The 13,348-nt window shown below is 38.4% G+C and overlaps 1 pseudogene across 1 annotated transcript; it reads right to left on the bottom strand.

Annotated features, from left to right (window-relative positions):
* Nucleotides 1–2,331: 2,331 nt before the first annotated feature.
* On the bottom strand, nt 2,332–13,308 carry LOC148916724 (putative disease resistance RPP13-like protein 1; annotated as a pseudogene). The gene is made up of 3 exons (XR_016127227.1): nt 9,870–13,308; nt 7,729–7,846; nt 2,332–3,946 (listed from the first exon to the last, which is right to left on the bottom strand). The product of XR_016127227.1 is annotated as a putative disease resistance RPP13-like protein 1 (transcript).
* Nucleotides 13,309–13,348: the final 40 nt, after the last annotated feature.

Raw genomic sequence — 13,348 nt, 5'->3', positions numbered from 1 at the left:
GAATAATACCTTGAGCAAGGAAGAAAGATGTCAAAGTGTTATTCACATATTCGCCTCTGTTATCAGTTCGGAATATTTTGACCCGAGCATGAAACTGAGTATACACCATATTACAGAACTTTGGAACGATGGAAGCAACATCATATTTATTTTTCAGCAAGAAAACCCAAGTAAGTCGAGTACAATCATCAATAAATGTGATGAACCAATGAAATCCGTTCGAAGTAACGCGAACCTGACCCCACACATCAGAATGCACTAAATCAAAAGGCTTTACAGTTTTACTGCCACTTAAAGGAAACATAGTGCAATGACTCTTGGCCAAAATACATGTGTCACACTTAAAACTAAACTCATCACAAGAGCGGAATAAAGATGAAAACATATGTTTAAGGTAGCCAAATGACGGGTGTCTCAAGCGACGATGCCATAACCAAATTTGTTGTTTGTCTTTGACACTGCAACTTTGAATAGTATTAACGACACGATCAAGAACTGGTGCAGAAGGCAATGTCAAATAATATAACTCCCCTATCCGTTTACCATGCCCAATCGACTCGTGAGTCTTGAGATCCTGAAAAGAGCAATGCGTAGGATGGAAAGTAGCAAAAGCATTAAGTGTATCAAATAATCGACCAACAGATAACAAGTTACAATGGATATTGGGAACTAGTAACGCATGAGACAAGGACGTAGTAGGAGTGAGAGAGATTGTGCCATCAATAGTAATTGGAGAAGGCAAGCCATTAGCACTAGTTATGTATGGGTCACGGGTGTTACTAGACAAATCATCAAAAAATTTAGCATCATAAGTCATATGATTAGAAGCACCAGTGTCAATTATCCAAGTATTGGAGACAGTACCTGGAATAGAATAAAAAACACACAAATTTGCTAAGGCAGCACCAACAATGGAGTTATCACCCATGATTGCAGCAGAAACTTAACAGATCACGGCAGAGTATACAACAAAACACAATAGAGGCACAAATACGGCAGACGCACGAACACAGCAGAGTACACAGCGGAACACAGCAAAGGCACAAATACGGCAGATGCACGAAGACAGGAATTGCACGAACACAGTAGAGGCACGAACACTACAACACAACACACAAACCCAGGAGGGCACACACGGCACAGGTAGAGAAAAAAAATATAAGGATAGAACACGGGTGAGCACAACACACAGGTCACCAGAAAAGTTGGCTTTGATGCCAAGTCAAACAATATGGGTAGAATATTTTTCAGGTTGTATTTCATTCTCCAAAAGAATGTATTTATAGTATAAGGATGTAACCCTAGTATGGTCAAATTAGAAAACAAAATAAAATCCTAATTACACAATATCTATACAAAAGGAAAGAAATATAATTGTAATAAACTAGGAAATAAATATCCTAATTAAGCTAGGATCTTGCTAACAGTTTTGTGGTGGTGGGTTTAGTTATTTTGTTCTTGTCCTAGTTAGAAGTGAGACTAAAAATTGAAGTGGGCTTGGCAGAATTTGAGGATTTTGATATGGAATTGAGCTTTTTGAGGTCAATATTCTTGGTATCGAAGTCCCTCTTGGTATAAACTAAACCACCATTTTTGCTCAGTGGACATATTTATTATTTTAGTCTCATCGATTTTTGATATTGCAAGTTTAATAACAAATTGTACAAAAACAATTGCTTCAATGGTCAATAATCACAATTACGTTGGTCCACTTTTGTTTTGTCAGTACCTTAATGTGGCATTAATAGAAAAATGAAGAGGGTCATCTCATCAAGAACTCATCCTAATTCTAAGTTTTACATGTTTTTAAAATTTTCCCTATGAACTAGTGTTTTATTTTATGTCTAATATTGGAACATAATTTTAAGGAGTTGGTACATGAATTATGAACTATGACGTTGTCGTTTTATTTTTTACAGCTCTTATTTTAGTGTAGATATTTTAGTAAGTACACATTCAATTGTATGCATGCATGCAGCCAGAGATTGCCATTAGTTTGGTTCACACGCAGGCACTCTTCTTCCTGCTCATTTGTACTGGTTGCCAATTTCGTTAAATCCTTTCACTTTGCCCTGGTTCCCTCGACTTCATTATCCTTAAACCCGAAAACAGCGTTGTCATCGTCATCATCATCGTTGTCATGCTGTTATTACCTCCGTTATGATGAGGAGGAATATCATCCTTAGCTTAATCACCAAATTAATTTCGGACAAAAAAAAAATCACCATGCCAAATTAATAAATGTGATTTGGCCATTGACATTCCTAATTAAGACAATTGGGTCAACACGCGTGCATATTGTGTGCTACGTAAGCTACTGTGGATTGGTCTCTCCATCAACCATCATCGACCAATTTGGATCAAGTAATTAGGAAATAAAAAACATTACATTTCACAAAACAGGGGACAAGTTATCTACTGGATAAGCTAGACCAAAAATGCTGTACACTCCGTGCCTGTATGTAGGAATGTGTCAATTGTTTTTGTAGAAAAACAAAAGGCTATATACAATGGTAAACCCTCCTTTGAAAACGACACACAAAGAAGCCTTGCAAATGAAAAGCTCTCGACGAGACCACTAATTATTCGGCATTTTCAACTTAAATAGGCTTAACAACCTCAATGAGAAATAAAGTAAATAGAACGACACTTTATAGAGAAAAATCATAATGGAAATCAGATTGAGTGTTTTTCTTGAAAATGAAACTGAAATTGACAGTCAGAATGTAATTATAAGCTAGAAATGAAGAATATAAATCTGGGAAGCAGCATTAAATCAAAATCAATGGCAAATCCCTTTCCAAATGTGGGGACATAAAATACAATTTGGGCCAACTAAATAAATGTGGGGACATAAAAATAGTTAAAAATGTGTATTTTGGTTTACTTGGACATTTAATTTGGTTTTTTTTTTTTTTTTTTAAACAGAAATATAATATGTATTCAATTAGAAGAAAACCAATTAAAGCAGTTATTTGATGTACATACCTTTGTTTGATTTGAGACTTTTTTATTTTTATTTTTATTTTTATTTTTTATCAAAGAGTAAGAAACTTTCATTCCAACCATCAACCATACAATTTGCAATCAAAACATAGATGCAACAAGAGGTGGCCTCATTAAAACCTTGCCATAAAAACCTCCAATGGAGGAAATCCGGTCAAGGAAAAAGAGTACCACAGCATCCGAAACCGAAAACCAAAACAACTACCCACCCTCCATGTCTGTTACTAACAGTGATACAAGCCAGTCAGGAGGAAGACCAGCCCAGAAAGAATGATGCTGTTCTCGCAACCCAAACTGCGCCAAAGAGTGAGCTACCCGATTACCCAAACGCGGCTGAAAAATAACATCACTAACACACAGTTCTACTAGCAACCTTCTAATGTCATCCACAATATTACCCAAATTACTCCATAGCTCTCCATTTCCCTTCAGTAAAGCCACAACTTCCTGCGAGTCTGATGCTACCAAAAAATCAGAGATTCCCAACTCAGCAGCCTTCAATAATCCCATGTGTATAGCAGCACATTCAGTAGCCAAAACATCCAAACCTGCTGGGCCTTGATCGGCAAACCCCCAAATAAAGTTACTTGCAGAGTCTCTGAGAGTGAACTATTGAAAAGCAATACTTTGTTTGTCTCTCATGAGTCATATCATATGTTGACTCGATCATTTATGTTGAGGCAAGGAATGTGAGATATGTTGGCCCAATCTTGTCCCATCTTATTCTCATACCGCTTCTCCAGGCCATAACGGTTGGAGAGAAGTGAATTGGATACTGTCACACTCACTAATATATAGCTCTTGAAGAGAAGTGAGGTGTCCAAGTCCCTTTCCGTCCAAAGATTTCAGACTTGAAAGTCCCCAGATGCGAAGAGTGTGAAGAGCGGAAGGGAGCAGCTGTTCCTTGAGCAATGTCTCCAAGATATCGTCACTTCCCCCGCCACCAATTGTAGTGTTTAAGGGAGACAACCGCCTTCTGCAAATGACACTAAATTTGGAAGTTCAGTCATATCCAAATGTCGAAGTGCTGTGAGGGTGTGAATGCGGTGGGAAAAAGACACCAGTTATTCAAAACCTGGTGTTCAGGTTCAGCATCCGATTGTGAAATCCTGTTTCTTTTCACCGCTATTCAATGTGGATGTTAACCAAAGTGCTTTCCGTTTCCATACCTCAGCTCAGCAAGATACTTCTAAATGCTAAGAAAAAGAAATAGAAGGTTTTGCAATCATCAGCAAATTTGAAAAGAAAATATTATTGCGAAAATTCTTCGAGAAGAAATCATGTCGAATACTTTCAATATATGTACGCATGCATTTACTGGATTCTCAAATTTGAAAACACCTCTGAAAGTCAAAAGAGCACCAAATAAACAACAATAGAGGACAAAAGAATACAACACTTTTTCATGTGACTTCTAATCATTAGATTGAAGATTAGCTATACAGATTCAGTGTCATTCTTCTAAGATGCAGCCATTTAGGAATTACTTGACGATGACTTTCTTACCTCTGTGCAGTCTGCAGAGCCTTCAATCCTACAAAATTTTGCAACTTAGCCACTTATAAGAAGCATTTCCAGCCTCCAGTAGAAAATTTCAGACAGAAATCTTTGCGAATCTTTATGTAAGTCTTCAATTTGACATTGCACTTGAGATATATAGAAAAGTCTATTGAATCAGCATACGGTTGAAGGCTGATTTTCTGTCTCAAAAGATGATGAAGTGAGCCAAGCCATGTATGAACATGCTGGGTCTGTTCCTAGAAGTCCAAATTCGAATCAAAAAATGATGTAGAACAGCCCGTACGTAGGTATTAGATTAAGCACTCAAACAATAGAACATAGAAGAATATAAGAGACCGAGGAGAAGAAATAGAGATCGAAAAGACGAGATAAATGACAGAAACAGTAGAACAAAGAAGAATATCGGAGATCGAGGAGAAAAAATATAGATCGAAGGGACGAAATCAGAGAGTTCTAGGAAAAGGTTTACTCAACATTCAAATCTGAATTTTAAAGAACTACATGGGGGTATTTATAGCAAACTAAAACCTAGACATAATAGGATAAAAATCCCTTGCTTAAACAGAAATCCTAACCCAAATAAAATAGGAAACTTAAAACTAGAAATCTAGAAATCTGGAAAAGTAGAAATCCTACTAGAATTTGGAAAACTAGAGAATATAGGAAACTAACAAATATATTAGGAAACTAATAAATTTAGGTCCTACGCGTCCTGCATCAACAAATTAATGACAACAGGAATTTATTCTTTATGTTTAGGTTTTAAATGCACTATAGAATCATGCTGATAAATTAATCTATGTAGACAGTAGGAAATGTGTATAGAAAGAGGTGTTTACCACGAAATATACAGCTGACCTAATCCTTGTTCAGCTCCGGTCTCAACTTGAACTGCTGAAGATCAGATTTAAGTAAGCAACCATCAGAAATGAAGCAAAGGACATGACAACAAATAACACAGACAAAACAATCTATCTCAATTGACTGTTCACATACAATAAATAACCAGTGATATGACAATATTAACCAGTGGCATCCACAGACAAAAAAATCTATCTCCATTTGAGTGTTCAATAGCACAAAGTGTATGATTCAAATCCCATATATGACTAATGTAATGTGACGGACCTGTTGGTGACGACTCCATATTACAAGAACTGAGATGATATACCCATCAAATAATTAAAAGGGTAGTTACTGGATGACTTACCTTTTCGCAGAGCATTTGATGACACCACATATTGCAACTTAGCCACTTATAAGAGGCACCTCCAGGATCCAACAGAAAAAATGTTTACTCTTTGTGTAGATCACTTCAGTAATTTTCCATTGCACTTTTAGATTCTAGAAAACTCCATTGGCTCAGAACACAATTCGAGGCCCATTTTCTGTCTGAAATGCTGATTACGTGATACATTTAATGTATGAACCTGCTTGGTTTGATCCTACCAATCCAATTTGGAATAAGAAAATTGATGGTAATAGGAAAGCAACAAAAAAGTGAACCATATTAAATCTTGCTGAGAAACTAATCTGATATACCCTTACAGAAGCGAGCACAGAAAGGCCAGTGAAGCAGCTTCGACTCTGAAATCATGCATGGTTGCCTACACAAGTTGCTTTGACCTCCAAACATGGGAAAGTTTCTCAAGTCTGCAAGTATACATACAACATTTCAAGTGTCATCAAATAGAACTTTGCAGCTGAAGGAATGATTTGTGGGACGGTAAAAACAAAAAAGAAAATCATTTGCACATAAGATATTATAAATGCAATAAATATGCCAATTAGCATAAGACCTCAATCATGTTGGAAGTCAATACTCCCGGATATCAAGAATTAGGCAATAAAAATATGTTAACTGATTCTTAAATGATATTTTCCTTCTAGTTATGTAATATGCCTTCAACTTATATAAGTCCTATTTCTGTATCGTTTTACATGTACAAAAATTCTTCTTCTTTTTTTTCAATTATGAAATCAAACTTTCATGAAAAATAAAGGAGTATAGCAACAGCCAGCAAGGTATACACCCTTAGCAGGTCAAAACAAAAACAATTACAGAACAACTCAAACACCAAATGAACAAAACAGAAACATCGCATAAAGAAGATCTAAACTACAGCAGCTTGCCTATTTGAATAGACGACGAAGAAAGAAAAATCCCTAGAGTCCAAGGATACAGAGTCCAATGAGGTGCTGAAGAAATGAACCTTCTCCCACAAGTGATCCACATCCCCTCACCCTTCAAATCATCAAAGAACCTCCTATCCCTATCCAACCAAACAGCCCAGTTGTCATTCATCACAGATCCCCAAAACCAGCCCTCTTCTTTCCCCCAAAAAATTTAAGCTTTACACAACAATGCATTACATGAAGCAGGGTTAACTCAGCTCAATCTTATCTCCATACTAGCTGCAACTATATAGATAAAGCTACTAGGTCAGCTGGACCAGGGAGATACACTTTTGAAATATGTAGTTTTTTATTCTGAGAGGCTGACTCCTTTTGTAGAAAAAAAGAAGAAGAGATTAATCAATTAATAATAGAGTCATAAAGCCTCAGCTGATATGCCAAGTACTATTAATTTAAAGAGTCATAAAAGTAACCAATATGCTTTGGATCGCATTTTCCATTCATGAATCTGTTCCTTATACCATGTGAATAAATTTCCTATGTCAATCTTTTCAGTTGAACAAAACCTTTTGGTAAGAAATTTATTTTGTTACTACTGAGTTTTATATTTAGAAAGTACCAACAAATAGAAAAAATTATCTTACAAACGTCCAAAACATGACAAAAATAATGCATGTATTCTTCAAACATCCCATTGTTGGAAAAATAAAATAAAATAAAATTTGGCCTATCTTGATGTACATACCATATGATGACTTCAAGGAATGTGAGAGAGAGAGAGAGAGAGAGAGAGAGCTCATCTCATATGGTCACTTCAAGGCCTATCTTGATGCAAGGAATGTGAGATATGTTGGCCCAATCTTTTCCTGTCTTCTCTTATACCTTTTCTCCCTGGAAAAACACTTGGAGATACTCAGAAAAGAAAGAGAAGGGATGTTTTTAAGTCCCTTTCTGTCCAAATATTTCAGACTTGATAGTCTATTGATGTGGGGAATGTAAAGAGTGGAAGGGAGCAACTGTTGCTTGAGCAACATCTCCAAGATATCATCACTTCCCCTGCCACCAATTGTAAATTCTTCAAGGGAGACAAGTCCTTGCAAATCCCAGTGCTCTCCCACTGAAGCCCTCAGTCTGTTGCAATTTTCAATGGTAAAATATAGGAGGTTGGGAGGCAAACCCCCATCTTCTGCAAATGACTCCAGATTTGGAAGATCACATATAGACAAATGTTGAAGGGCTGCGAGGGTGTGAATGCGTTCGGACAATGACTTCAAATTTTCAGACAGAGTGAAATGCCGAAAAGCAAAAATTTGGTGTGAGAGAGAACTCATATCATATGATGACTTCATCATTTATCTGGACGAAAGGAAGGTGAGATATCTTGGCCCAATCTTCTCCCATCTTATTTTCATACCTTTACTCCAAGGCAAACAAATGGAGATATCTCAGAAAAGAAAGAGTCTTCTGGCAGGAATTGGAGACTCAGACAGCCATAAATATGTATCTGTTGAAGAGAAGTGAGGTGTCGAAGTCCCTCTCCTTGCAGGCATTCCAAACTGCTACACTGGAGAATATGCAGCACTTGAAGAGAAGTGTGGTGTCCGAGTCCCTCTCCTTGCAGGCATTCCAAACTGTCACACTGGAGAATATTCAGCACTTGAAGAGAAGTGATGTGTCCGAGTCCCTTTTCGTCCAAAGAATTCAGACTTGAAAGTTCCCAGATGCTGTTCCTCAACGCCTCCAAGATATCGCCACTTGCCCTGCCACCAATTGTAAATTTTTGAAGGGAGACAAACCCCAATGAAGGCCTCAGTCTCTGGCAATTATGAATGTGAAGATATTGGAGGTTGGGAGGCAAACCTTTTCTGCAAATGACACAAGATTTGGAAGACCAAGTATCCGCAAACGTTGAAGGGCAGTGAGGATGTGCATACGTTGTGGTAATGATTTCAAATTCTTGTATCCCCTGACTCTAAAGTCATTAAAGTCATTAAAAAAATTGTCAGTTGCTGCGAAATAATATGGGTGATGTGGGGGATAAGGATAAGGCATAACTTTGAAAAACCAAGACATAACAAAGAAAAGAACAAAGCTTAAACAAGGTTAATTCTCTAAGAAAATTTTGTAATTGCTGAATGATCTCTCTCCTCAACCAAAGACCACCGGTTGATACTAAAACAATATACATTAGTAAAGACACAGCGTTTATACATACATGCAATACCAATGAATGTGCCCCTCACATCTTCAAAAAGATGAAAACAATAATATACTGCCACTTTTATTATGAAAGAGTACCAAACGTGTGGGACATTTGATGCCTGTCTGTAGGAATGTTTCTCCCCTCGTTGTGACAATAGTTTTTTGTAGAAAAACAGAAGTCTATAAACAATGGCCCGGAAATGACACGTTCAGAAACCTTGCAAATGAAAAGCTTTTCAAAAGAAGGTGCTGTCCTGCAAACCAAGTATTAATTATTCAGTATTTGATACTTACTATAGGATATAAGTTTCGAAGAAATTGGGTAAATAGAAGGAGAGAATTTACTGAGCAAAATAATAATAGAAATCAGATTGAGTTTTTGTGTGTTTTTCTGGAAAATGATTTTGATAAGAAAGTAGCATGAGACCAGTAAGAAGCAGTGACAATGTAATTCACAAAAAGCTGAGAGTAAAATTAGAAATTGAGCTTGAAATGTTTCGATTATTTGGACAGTGAATTTCAGTTTTTGAAGTACATACCTTGTTTGTTTTATTCTCTTAAGATGACTTCACCATTTATCTCGATGAATGGAATGTGAGATATGCTGGCCCAATGATCTTGTCCCGTCTTATTCTGATACCTTTTCTCCAGGGCAGAACATCTGGAGATGGTCAGATAAGAAAGAGATGGCGGCAGACCCTCTTCTGGCAGGAATTGGAGACTCGGACAGTCATTAATGTATAGCCGTTGAAGAGAAGTGAGGTGTTGAAGTGCCTCTCCTGGCAGGAATTCCAGACTTTTACAACTAATAATATATAGACTTCGAAGAAAAGTAAGGTGTGCGAGTCCCTTTCCATCCAAAGATTTCAGAGTTGAAAGTTCCTGGATCCAGAGAGTGCGAAGAGTGGTAGGGAGCAGCTGTTGCTTGAGCAACGTCTCCAAGATTTCATCACTTCCCCTGCCACCAATTGTAAATTGTTCGAGGGAGACAAGTGCTTGCAAACCCCCATCCTCTGCAATTGACTCCAGATTTGGAAGATCCCTTATTTCCAAAGATCGAAGGGCTGTGAGGGTGTGAATGCGTTCAGGTAATGACTTCAACTTCTCGCATCCAGAGAAATTCAACGATTCCAGGTTTGGAGTGGGCAATCCTCCCTGGGGAAAACACACCAGATTTGGACAATTATAGACCAGTAGGCTATTTAGATGACTGAGAACCGCTCCTTCTTCAATCAAGGAAAGCGATTCCAGATTGTCAAGGGAAGCGATTTGAAGTGTCGTCAATTTGGGAAAAATGCCCAAGGGTAAGGACCTCATTGAATCACAGCTATTATGTATCCCCAAATGGTCGAGTGATGTTAATTTGGCCAACATCTCTTGAGGTAGGAATTCTAATATCCTACAATAGACTATTGTAAGTGATGTCAACGAAGTGGGTAGGCCATCTTCAGGGAACGACGACAGCGTTGGACAATTCCAGAGATCCAAACTTTGAAGACGATTGATGCTGGGCAAGCACTGTATGTCATCAAAATTTGAAATGCTAAGTTTGGACAGGAGCTTTGTCTCTAGTAATGATAACAGACCTGTTTGGCATCCATCTATTTCCAATTCTTCAAGAGAAGTGTAGTTGAGACTAGTACTACTACTAGTAGTAGTAGTGGCCCTTTGATCATGCAAAACCCCACACTCATCCACGCGAAGCTTCTTCAAGCAAGGCAGATCACAAGGCAAGCTTCCTCTTAGCTTCGGACACCTTTTTAGAATCAGCTCCTGGAGACGAGGAAAGTCTGGACCTCCACTTCCACTTGGTACCCATTCCTCCCACTCTGCCATCTCCTCAAACTCCAGCTTCTCCAGTGATTGAAATGGCTGAATTAGATACGCTCCATTTCTGCCATAGAACTCAACATCAATTGTCTTAACAAAGTTCATCCTTTCTATATAGAGCTCTTTGAGAGCAGGTAGCCCCCCAACTGGTGGCAGCGACCAACAATATTTACAATCGCTAAGGCGCATGACTTGTATGTTAGAGAAGCGTGAGTCTCCTAACCAATTAGGGAAGTTGGTTCCACCGTAAAATTCGATGGTCAGTTTCTCCAAACTAATTGAAGGCTGGAGCTTGTCAAGTACTTCTCTCACTTTTTCGGAATCATTCGAGTCTTCATCGCCCCATGCCAACTCTAACTCCTTCAGATCCTTCTTATTCTTCAAATTGGCTTGCTCGGCATCCTCAGCATCAACTACATTTTGCAATTTTAGAATTGAAAGTTTTCCTCGAAGATGTGGAAGCTCCCCCAATTCCCCAATGGTCGACCCAGTAGATTTCCCCACAACAAAAGCAGTCAACGTTCTCAAACTTTTTAGTCTACTCATTTGTGCTGGCATCTCTGCAATTTTAGTTCCACGCACATCAAGATGATGCAAACTACTTAATTCCCACAGGTCTACAGGCAATTTAGCAAGAGACGAACAACCTCCCAGCATTAATTTCTGTAAATTTATCAATTTTCTCAAGTCTGCAGGTAATTCAACGAGAGAGGAACAATTTGACAATAGTAACGTCTGCAAATTGTACAAACTGCAAAGTACACCAGGTAACCTTTCAATTGCAGTACTAGAGAGATCCAAATAGCGCAAGTGAATAAGATTTTTAATAGAATCAGGTAGCTGAGTGAGATTCCAATAATGTGACAATGATAACACCCGTAAACATCTGTGTGACGACATCAAATCTTGTACAACCTTTTTACCTAGATAAAACACTTGATAAGTATGTAAAGAGGTAGGTAGGAAGGTCCGTAAACACTTAGCCCCCTTAAATGCCTCACATTTCGGAGCACCATCAAAATCTTCCCTAGCATATGACAAATGGCGAACTCTTTCTACTTCATGTGATTCCCCACCACCTTCCAGCCTTGAACAAAATCCTTTAGACATTAACACAGCCAAGTCATTGATGAGATCATGCATAACGAAACTTGATTTCCTTGACGTTTGAAACAATGATCGAGATAACAGTTCATCAAAATATTCCTTAGCCACCTCTTCCATGTTGTCCCCATTCTCCGCTTGCGAAATTAAACCTTCCGCCATCCAAAGAAAAACAACGTCTTCTACCTTGAATTCATAGTCTTTTGGAAAAATTGAACAATAAATAAAGCATCGCTTTAACTTAGCTGGAAGATAATGATAACTCAATCCTAGAGCAGGAAGAATGTCACTTTTCTCTGAAGGTAAATCCCAAATGCTGTTGTTTAGTACTCTATTCCATACCTCGGAGTCTAACCTGGAACGTAATAAACCGCCAAGTGTTTGTGCAGCTAAAGGCAACCCATTGCACTTTCGTGCAATTTTCTTGCCGATTTCTTCCAAGCTTGGATATGCACTACAACTTACATTTCCAAACGCATGTTTTGCAAGTAATGACCAACAATCTTCATGCGACAATGGTTCCAAGTGTTGAGTGGGAACATTTTGCATGAAAGATGCTACATTTTTGTTCCGTGTTGTTACGATGACTTTACTTCCCCTTGCCCCTGAAGTAAAAGGAGTTTGGAGGTAGTTCCAATCAGTATATTTCTCATTCCAAAGGTCATCCAATACAAACAAAAATTTCTTCCCCCTCAGTTCTTCACTTAGCTCAACTTGAAGCAAATTCAGATCTGTCTTATTACAAGGTTTTGAAGTCACTGACTCGAGAAGAGTTTTAGTTACCCTGATAGCATCATAATCTTCTGAAACACAAGCCCAAGCTTTAAGGGTAAAATGCTCTTTCACCTTATTGTCATTGTAAAGCATTCGAGCAAGGGTTGTCTTGCCAACCCCACCCATTCCAACAATGGGGATGACAGACACATTTTCCTCGCTTGCATCATCGAATAACACTTGTAATAAATTTTGTTTGGCTTCATCTCTCCCATATACGGAAGGTTCATGAACCAAGGAAGTTGTTGGAGTTCTTTGTGAAACCTTTCTCCCAACATCTTCTCTCAGACCAAGAGCACCTTTCTGTTGTACAAAATCTTCTAATCTTTGCAACAACTCTTGTATCTTAGCATTCATGCTTTGATAAAACTTATTACGAGAAGTAGAGAGGAGGTTCCGAACCTTCTTGGTTAATTTGTCCGCTGTTTGAGCTTCACCTTCTAGCTTGCATCGCAAACCTTCATAGTGGATCTCATCCAGCAAGTCCTCCGCATCAAAGACGGCATGTTTGAGCTCGTCAAGCCACTTTCTCACATTTGGTTTCTCAATTTGCTTCTCCTCTGCATCATCGAGCACTGCGTTCAAGGTCAACAGCGTCGTCTCCAGTTTCATGAGGAGAGGTTGATCCAGTTTCTTGTGCCGAAATAAGTCCCTGAACTCGCGTGAAGCAATTCTATCACAAATCACCTGGATGGAAGCAGAAATAAAGGCCTCTCCGATCAAAGCTCCAGCCATTTTTCTCTTCTTTTCTTTGCAAGGGAATTGGATGAAGCAA

Source organism: Prunus mume, linkage group LG5, assembly GCF_029339155.1.
Source record: "Prunus mume cultivar Tortuosa linkage group LG5, ASM2933915v1, whole genome shotgun sequence".
NCBI lineage: Eukaryota > Viridiplantae > Streptophyta > Magnoliopsida > Rosales > Rosaceae > Prunus > Prunus mume.
This window is presented reverse-complemented; position numbering and strand designations above follow the sequence as displayed.